Here is a 9775-nt window from a genome sequence, read left to right as displayed (position 1 = left end):
ATTTATACTAGGTCATTCAAGAATTGGTTTCTGATTAACGTACAGTTACAGTTCAGTTGTCATTTTGCAGAGACTAGTATTTTTAGAACACTTTTTAGTGTAGTTTCCACTTGCATAGTACCTACTTATGGGAGGAAAACATTTGGGAAAACATTGCTTTGAAATACTTTTTATTTAACAGGTAAACAAGTAGTGTCTTTATACTTTGAGTTCTGACACTTTGCTTATGGCTGTGTTTCAATAAAGAGTAAGAACTGAAAGTTATGCTAAAAATTGAAGTTTCATGCTTTGTTGGATTGCACTTAAACCAGTGAACAGTAAGAGTATTTTGGAGGTGCTGTTCTGCTACACTTGAAAATTAAAATTGGAAAGGAGTAGTCTTGTTGGTGTTGATCTAAGCTTAGTTGGTGGCTGAATGCAAACCTGAAACAAACAGCCTTGATTCTGGTCTGGTCTGTGCATTTTTCTATTTGCTTCAGCAGGTTTTGGAAATCTGGATGAAAGCTCCCTGGTCTGAGCAAGTGCTAGTGAGCTTAGCGCAGAGGACAGAGAACTACTGACAGCTTATCATCACAGTTTTGATGAAAAGGTGGATCTGGACCTCATTATGCACTCACTTCATAACATCTGTCATAGTTGTGAGACCGGTAAGTATAAACACACACTCCCAGCCAATGATTGTACTTTGAGCCTTTGATGAATCCTGCCCTTCTTTTGGAAACACTACATAGGTAAAACCTTCCAAATGCTACTCTGCACAGTACTGATGGATATTTTAAGCGAATTTGCTGCTTAACTCTGCAAACCTGCTTCTCTTTCAGGAGCGATTTTAATATTTCTTCCTGGATATGATGAGATAGCTTGAGGGACCGCATTCTTTTTGATGACAGGAGATTTGCTGACCATGCACACAGGTAAAGCCTCTATGGTTGAGGTTTTCACTGTGTCTTCCAAAAACACTTAAATGTGCATTAGATATCAGGTTTTCATGCTTCATTCAAATACTCCGACTTTGGATCAGAAGAAAGTCACCTCCTGCTGTGCGCAAGATAGTACGTTTTAGAGGACTTTGTCAGATATTGTATTAATCTCTTTTGTCTTGCTTTTAACTATAGTTCTGGTTGTTTTAATTGCAGATTCTTTCTACAAATACAGCAGAAACCAGCATAACAGTCAATGATGTGGTATTTGTTATTGGCTCAGGCAAGGTGAAAGAGGTATGACTGGTTAAAACCTTCTGTGACAAGTAAACTTCCTAGTGTTATTCTAACATATGTAATAGGTAAATTTTAGAGTACTATTTTCTTATAGTAGGCTGACAGCTAGTGCATGTCAAGTAACAAAGATCACAGAAGTTTTGACATTCTTTTTATGACAAATACTGTAAAAAATTAGCTGTTAATAAACCTTGTAAAAGCTATTGTAGATTGAAATGTTGATGCATTTTACAGTTTCTGTTAGGTGTTTTAAAATGAGTCCATCTGTTTAGACTGCCATATTCCTGAGACTTAAGAGAGCACTGGGAATTCCCTTTGTCCTACTGTTGTGTCAAGTCAAAATCAAATCCATTAAGTTTTGAGTATTGCTTATGTTGTGTTGAATGCCCATTCCCAAATGACGTGTGAAGGAAAGGAGAGATAGTATGATGAGGCAGTTTTAGACCTATGTCTTTGAAAATGAAGTTAGATTTCATAGGGCAGATACATGCCAAATTTCTAAAGTTCCTGTCTTTTTCTGTGACTTTGCATCAAATGTAAGAAAATAAGGATGTGCTTTCTAAGTGAGACAAAGAAAGAAGACCTTAATCAACACAAGAACATGTTTTTTCCTGGTTTCTGATAATTCAAAATACAGTCCATCTATTTTATTGACTCAAAATTACCTACCGAGACTACAAAGAAAACTTCAAGTTAGGAAACCGTAGCACAAAGATAATGCAAAACGTGTATTATAAATTCAATTGAAAGGAGGTACTTCAGGTACCTCTGTGCCAGAAGCTGCTGGTGTTTGTTAAAATTATTTTTTCTATTTTTTAAAGAATTTCTCTTAAAAGCTTATTAATAACTTCTTTATTTCATGTATCATGGTTAATCATGGTTTTATGTTCCTTGCTCTGCTTTTATAGAAGTCTTTTGATGCACTGAGTTGTGTTACAATGCTGAAAATGGTGTGGATTTCAAAAGCCAGTGCTATCTAGAGAAAAGGCAGGTGATAAATGCTTGAGATTTGTTTTTATTTTGCAGATTTCAGCCGTCCTGTATGTTAAGAGTGAAGTGCAAACCTATAGCAGCCAACTATTCCCCAGCCAAAACAACTGGGTAATATTTCTAGGCTAGTCCAGTATCATCTTGAACAATGGCTAATACTTCTTCTCTGCAGTAAATAAAGAGTCAGCATGTATTTTCTTGGAGTAATTTCCCAAGATACAGAAAAGCGGCCCTCAAGAATGTCCCAGAACTTACATTAGGTCCAGGTTGTTGTTCCCCCATGAACTGAATTGCTCTTTCTGCCACGTAGCACCAGCATGCAAAGTTGTTTGTCCATGGGTAAAGGACTGCCTGCTGCTAGTTTTTAATTGATACCCTGGCGTCCCTTCTTTAGAAGTGACACTGAGCAGTGATTCCTTATTGACCATCTCCAAAGTACTCATAGATATTCAGACTTTGCATATTCATCAGGATGCTCAGGATCATACTCCTGTCAGCGCTGTGAGGGCTGAGAAGTTACGTGTGTAGATAGCAGCAACTGCCTGTAATGTTGTCATTATCCTCCAGGTTTCTGAGCATGAATTGTGAGCATTTGCTGTCTCTGTTCCTTCGTTCACACATGTTAGGGTCTTCATTCTACCATTTACATCTAGACTTCCATTTACCCTTTCCACTTTACCCGAGCTTTGTGGATGCCAGGGAGTATGATATTGCCGCTTTGTTCCTACTTCTTTAATTATTTTGGAGGCAAAGTGTGGGCCTCTGTCTGAGTCTATTACTTCTGCTAGTCCGTAGCGGGGGATTATCTCTTCTAATAGTATTTTTACTACTGTTTGTGTAGTTGGAGGTAGGGAATGCCTCTACAAAGTGAGTCAAGTGATCTATTATCACCAATAAGTGTTTATATCTTCCTACTTTAGGCAAATCAGTAAAATCAATTTGAATGTGGGAAAACGCTCTATGTGCCAATTCCCGTCCCCCCATTTCCCTTTGTCTCCATTGCCTCTTGTTGACCCCTTGACAGGTTAGGCATTGTTGTGTTATTTGTTTAGCTAAGGTGTGCATCCCCATACAAGTGCATTTAATTGCAAATTGGTCTATTAATGCCTGGGTACCCCAATGTGTTTTTGTGTGAATTGCTTCCAGGATTTTTCAAGCCACTGACTTTGGGAGTACCTCACGGCCATCTGGTAATTCTTTTCTATTTCCCTTCTCTATGATCCCCATTTCTCTTAGTTTTTCCTGCTCCTTTTCGGTGAACACCAATATCTGGATTGGTCCGTGTAGTATACAATACTTCTTGTGGGGATTCTCGCAAGCACAATTTATTCCACACATCCCAAAATCTTTCCAACAGTCGTGACAACGTTTGCCCTCTAAATCAGCTGCACAATCGGGGCAGTCTTCCCTAACCCTTTTGGTAATTACAGTTTCTTTTAACACTCTAAGAGCCGCATTTTTGGCCTCTTGATCAGCGACATTGTTTCCCCTTATTTGGTTACGTATCCCCCTCGGGTGGCCTTTTACATGAACTACAGCGATTCCTTCAGGCAACCTTAAAGCTCTCAGTACTCTCCTAATTAAAGCCTCACTAATTAATCCCTTTCCCTGTGAATTAATCAAGCCCCTTTCTTCCCATATCTTTCCAAATGTATGTATTACCCTTTCCAAATGTCTGTATTATAAGCATATTTTGAGTCTGTATAAATGGTTCCAACCTTTCCTTTTAACAGCTCTAAGGCCCGTAATACTGCATATAACTCACAAGCCTGTGCCGACCACCCTGAGCTTAATGGCCCTGATTCTATTACCTTCAAGGTTTTTCCATCAATTACAGTGCAACCTGATTTTCTTTTTCCATCTATTACTCGAGACGATCCATCCACAATTAATTTCTCGCAATCTTCTAGTTCTTCTTCCTCCAAATCAGGCCTTTTCTTTGTCTGTTCTTCAAGAACTTTTAGGCAATCGTGTGTCAAGTTTTTGCTAGGTTCTCCGTACAGAAATTGAGTAGGGTTTTGGAGGGAAGTGGTTTCTAAGCTTAATTTTGGTGAAGAAATCAGGATTCCCTCATATTTTAGGAGCCTAGCATCTGTGATCCATTTCTCTGCTTTTTGCAGTAACACTCCTCGAATGTTGTGGGGAGATAGTACATGTAATTCCCCTCCAAAGGTTATTTTTACTGTTTCCTCTACTAACAGTGCTGCTGCAACTGTTGTTTGTAAACAAGTGGGCCAACCCCTAGATACTGGGTCTAGCAGTTTTGATAAAGAAGCCACTGTTTTTTTTCCTCCCTGCCCAATCTTGAGCTAATACTCCGTATGCTGTTCCATCCTCAATGTTTACAGAAAGATAAAAGGGCCTTTTTATATCAGGAAGACTGAGAACCGGTGCATTTACTAATTCTGCCTTAAGGTCCTGTAGTTTTTCCTCATCTTCCTGAGTCCACCTAAGCAAGCCTTCTTTTGTTAGTTTCTCATATAGGAATTTTACTTTCCCGCTAAATCCCTCTATCCATTGTCTACAGTACCCAGATGATCCTAGCAGCTGTCTAACCTCCCGCTTCGTCCTTGGCCTTGGCATAGCCAAGATTCCCTTAACCCTTTCTGGGTCTAATTTCTTCATTCCTTGACTCAGTCTATGTCCGAGATACTTCACCTCTTTTTCCACAAATTGTAGTTTGGATTTTGACACTTTGAGTCCTTTCAGGCTTAGAAAATTGAGTAATCTCATACTCTCTTCCCTGGCAACTTCCTCTTCTTTTCCAGCTATTAACAAGTCATCTACATTCTGAATCAGGACAGCCCCTTCTCTCAATTGAAAACCTGTAAGTAACTGCTCCAGTGCCTGGCCAAATAAATTAGGGGACTCTGTAAACCCTTGTGGGAGTACCCTGTGGGTGTCTGGGTCTTCCCATTCAAAGGCAAAATAGTCCCTACAACTCTCTTGGAGGGGACATGCCCAGAATGCATCCTTTAAATCTATAACACTATACCACTGATATTTGGGGCCTAACTGACTTAATAAAGTATAAGGGTTAGCTACTACCGGGAATCTTTCTACAGTCCTTTTGTTCCTTTCTCCTAATCATGTACCAAACGGTATTTCCCATTAGGTTTTTTAACAGGAAGGATAGGAGTATTAAAAGGGGACATGCAGGGTTCTAATAACCCTTGTGCTTTTAACCATTCGGTTTCAGGTTTGACCCCTTTCCTTCCTTCATTTGGAATTGGGTATTGCTTAACTCAAACTGGGACTTCAGGATTCCTTAACATTACTTCAAAGGGCTTTATGTCCAGTTGGCCCACCGTTTCTGGGGTATACCATACTTCAGGGTTAATTTTCTGTTCGTCCTCTACCCAAAGAGAACATAATTTAATAGTAGCTTTTTGTCATTTATGTCGATTTCAATTCCTAATTCAATCATCAAATCTCGTCCCAGTAAGTTATAGTCAGCCTCTGGAACGAATAGCAGTGACCCTATACCTATTTTGGAGCTGGTTTCAAAAATCACGTCTTTAATTACAGGCACTTTAAAGGCTTCCCCTTTTGCCCCAACTACCTGTATTGTTTCTCTTGATAATTTACACCCTGAGGGAAGGGTTTGAACCGTTGATCTCTTGGCTCCTGAGTCCACAAGGAACTCCTATTCTTGCTGCTGGGGACCAATTCTCAGTTTTACCAGGGGCTCTGTTCTTTCCTGGGTCCCCAGCAAATAGAGCCCCTGACTTCCTCAATCTTCCTTGAATTGCTTTTCATCTGCCAACCTTTTTCTGCATTCCCGCCGAAAATGCCCTCTCTTACCACAATAAAAGCAGCTTCCCTGTCCACCCTCCTTTTCTCTTCTCCCTCCTTCCACCCTCTGGCCGCTCAGCTTACTTCCCTGGAACCGATGAGGCGTTCCCTTCTGCCCTTCACGTACCACAGCCATCGTTACTCTCGCTCCTTTCCTCTGTCCTTCTTCCTCTCTCCGGACATACACTTTCTGACCTTCCCGCAACAACTCTTCCAGGCCTCTACCGTGCCAATCCTCAATCTTTTCCAACTTTCTTCTAATGTCAGGCCAGGCTCTGGCCACGAATTGGGCCTTTAACAACATCTGTCCTTCCGGAGTGTCAGGGTTTACTCCGGAGTACAGCTGAAAAGATGTCTGGAGCCGTCCTAACCATTCCGTGGGATCCTCATCTTTCTTTTGACTCTCACAAAAAGCTTTATTCACGTTCTGCCCCTTAGGAACTGTCATGGTTGGACACTGGCGCAATGCCAGCGCCCCCATGAAAATACACCTTCCCAAATAAATGCTGTGAGATGTTATCAGGAACAGAGCAGAGCAGGCCCAAGCTTAGTAACAAAGGGAAAAAAAACTTTATTAAACTACTTCTACACAAGACACACAGACTAAATCCAGGATGAAGACCTTTTAAAACACACACCCCTCCTCCTCCCAATTTCCAAAACACCCCCTATGAAACATCACCCGGGATTCCTGATCAAATTACCACCCTTCAGATAATCAATACTCAAACTATCAAGGGAGAGAGAAGTCTCTCTTGCACCACAGACCCCCCAGGAAACACAGTTGCCACCTCCTGTGTTTCCCTGTCACACATGGCAACCGCCCGGAGAAAATCTGCCAGTGTGACACTCTCCATTCCATGTCACAGTGCTCTCACCACCGTGCATGGACAGACTGCTCATAGGGCTCCTTTAAGGATGCTTTGCCACGGACCCAAAGACAAAACAGTTCAGCTTCTCATCCTGGGACTACAGTCCCCCCCCATTTTCCCCTGGGGCCAAGGGTCCAAGAACTGAGATCATCTTCCTGAAGACAGAGGGCATCACCATTCCCTCCTCAGCTTTCTTCTGTTCTTGCCATTCCTGTGCTGGTGGTTGCTGAAGCAGGTTTCCTTGGGTCACCACTGCATCCCCCTAAAATGCAGTCTCTATTGCAGGAGATTTTGGTTCAGTCCATGGCTAACAAGAAAAGTCCAGGCAAAAGCTACTTCATCATCTCCTCCCACCTAAATATTTCTTCTTCTAACATCTCAGGTCCCGGACTGTCTCTCTTCCACTACAAATCAAGGAGGAGTAATATTTTACAAAGCCCTCATTTCCTGGAAAGGGTTAAAAGTTCAGACTCTCTGGACGGCTGAAATCTCGGTCCAGTGTTCCGTCTCCCACGCTGGGCATCATCCCCCCCCTTTCTCCTTCTCCTCTGCCGGCAAATTTCCAGGTGCCGCCAGGCTCTCTGTCACTTTCCCTCTGTGGGGGGGGGGGAACAAAGGCATCTCCACTTCTCTCCACCCTTCCGTCCACAGGAGCTGGCTGGGTTCCAGACCCTCAGCCCCTCGGCCTACCTGGACAAGGCCGCGTGGCTTCCCCTCCCCCACCCAGCCCATGGCTGGGCAGGGGAGAGCCTGCACTCTCTGACCACCGGAACCAAAGAGACAGTTCCCCTGGGAGTTCTTGCTTTTAACCCCCTGTGTTCTCAGAGGCGTGTCCATACTTTCAGTGGTCACTCCAGGTGCCAATATCCAAACCTGACCACTGATTGGTTTGACCCAACTTCCTGGAAAAAAAAATTCACTTCCATGTCAAACCACGACAGGGACTGAGTCTCTGATGCCTTGGATAAGAATTGTTCTTCAGTCTGCCATATGTGTCCTATGCAGGGGATCCTGTTTATCCCAATTAGGACGCTGTAAAGGCCACTTAGCATCTGCTTGGGGTCCTGCCTGATGGTCTCTATCCCAAATCCTCATACCGGCCATCCTGATCATCCCTCGCTTCTCAGATGTGAATAGAATCCCCAGTATTGACTGCATTTCGTCCCACGTACACACGTTGGGCCCCAGAAACTGATCCACCCGCTCTGCAACTCCGAGGGGGTCTTCCAATAGGTGTCCCATTTCTTTCTTGAACTCCCTCCCATCTCCTGAGTTGAGAGGTACCTCCACATAACCTATTCCTGGAATTTGGGCTGGTTGTCCCTGCTGACCAGCATTGGGGTTAGGGATCATTCCCAAAGCTACTTCCCTTAGTGGATATAGAGCTTGCCCTTCCTTTTCTCTTTCCCCCCGTGTTAGGCTACGAGTAACGCGGCGATTTTCCTCAGAGACCGGCTCCGGGATTTCTACCTCTTGGTTATCAAAATCTCCCCCTTGATCCAAATCGGGGTAGACTATGGGTGGTACTGGTGGGGGTGGAGGAGGGGGAGGTATGTATGGTAGAGAGGGGTGCAGTTGGAACTTCCTCAGGCTTTTTATTTTTCTTTTTCCCTCCCTGGGTGCTTAAGGCAAAAAGTTTTGCTCTTGTTTCCCCCACTATCCAGAGAGCCGCAAACTAGCTCTCTTCCATATCAAAAGGTTCTTTAGAGTTTCCATAAATGTTTAATGTCTGGCAAATCCAGTCCTCAAAGCTTCCAGACACTGGCCAAAATGAATTATCACCACGGATCTGTTTCCCTCCCCATACTTCCATACAATAATGTACCATTTCTGCCCTATCCTTCCCTTTTCTTGAAGGATATTCATCCCAAGATTTTATCATTAGACCTAACGGACTGTCAGGTGGTATCTGGGGAAGCTTTACCGGGGTCCCCGTCCCCATGGAATCAGAGGGCTTGCTTTTCCTCTGTCCCATCTTCCAGGACACCTTCATGCACACACACACTCGCGGCCCCGTTTGTGGCCCAGCCCCTCTCGGGGTCTGGAAACCGCACTACTTAGAGGTCCACACTTGCCTCGTCCTAAAGGGACGTCTCATAGGTTATGTCCTGGGATCCCAACCCCAACCGAGAGGATTCCCACTTTTATACTCAGCTGTTCTGCGTCTTCACCTGGGCTTTGTGCACAAAGATTATGGGGTTACCAGTATCCCTTTTGCTTAATACCAAATTTAGGTTCATTGGTAAGGGTCTGGGAAGGCAAAGCCTGCACCAGGCCCGCTGCAGAGGCAGCGGGGCGCCTCCCTGATGAGGAATTCCCACCCGGTCGCCCTCATCCGAGTCACTGCACCAAATTTGTTATGGACAAATTCAATTGGGGAGCCCAATTATAGATAAATCGATTAACAAGAATTTATTAAGGAAGTGGTAATGAGCAAAAGACAGCGCTGGGCGTCCGGAGAGTCTCTGCTCTACCACGGCGCGCCCTCTCCCTTTGCCCTTTTTGTTTTTATAATTTTTTTTTTTTTTTTTTTCTTTCCGGTTGATGTATTTTCTCTCAATGCACTCTGCGCCTCTGGAATTGGTTGCTAGGGGGTCTTTTTTTTTCTGCCCTTGGTGGTCGTAGGGATGAAGGCTCCTCATCTTCCTTGCAGATTGTCCTTGGCCTAAAAGTTAACTTGTGTATAATTAGTTACACAGTCTTCTATGCTAGTTGCATCTGCACAATTCTTAAGCAGGATACTTGCTGTTCCCTCGGGCCCCCCCCTCCTTCTCCTCCCACACCTTGAAATTCCCTACTCAGTTCAAATTCTTATCTCCTTCAATGCTCGTTTTGATGAAGACCTTTTTATTTATTACAGGTGGGAACATGATCCTTGAAGGAGAAGCAATGTATTGGTCA

The 9775-nt window shown here is 43.5% G+C and overlaps 1 long non-coding RNA gene across 1 annotated transcript; it reads left to right on the top strand.

Moving 5' to 3' along the window:
* The first annotated feature begins 496 nt into the window (after positions 1–496).
* On the top strand, positions 497–5121 carry LOC128822499 (uncharacterized). Its single transcript, XR_008441457.1, has 5 exons — positions 497–647; positions 822–914; positions 1137–1217; positions 2126–2208; positions 4976–5121. It is a non-coding gene; the product is annotated as an uncharacterized LOC128822499 (long non-coding RNA).
* Positions 5122–9775: the final 4654 nt, after the last annotated feature.

Source organism: Vidua macroura, chromosome Z (assembly GCF_024509145.1).
Source record: "Vidua macroura isolate BioBank_ID:100142 chromosome Z, ASM2450914v1, whole genome shotgun sequence".
Taxonomy (NCBI): domain Eukaryota; kingdom Metazoa; phylum Chordata; class Aves; order Passeriformes; family Viduidae; genus Vidua; species Vidua macroura.
The sequence above is the reverse complement of the archived record's forward strand: the minus strand, read 5'-3'. Positions and strand labels throughout refer to the sequence as shown.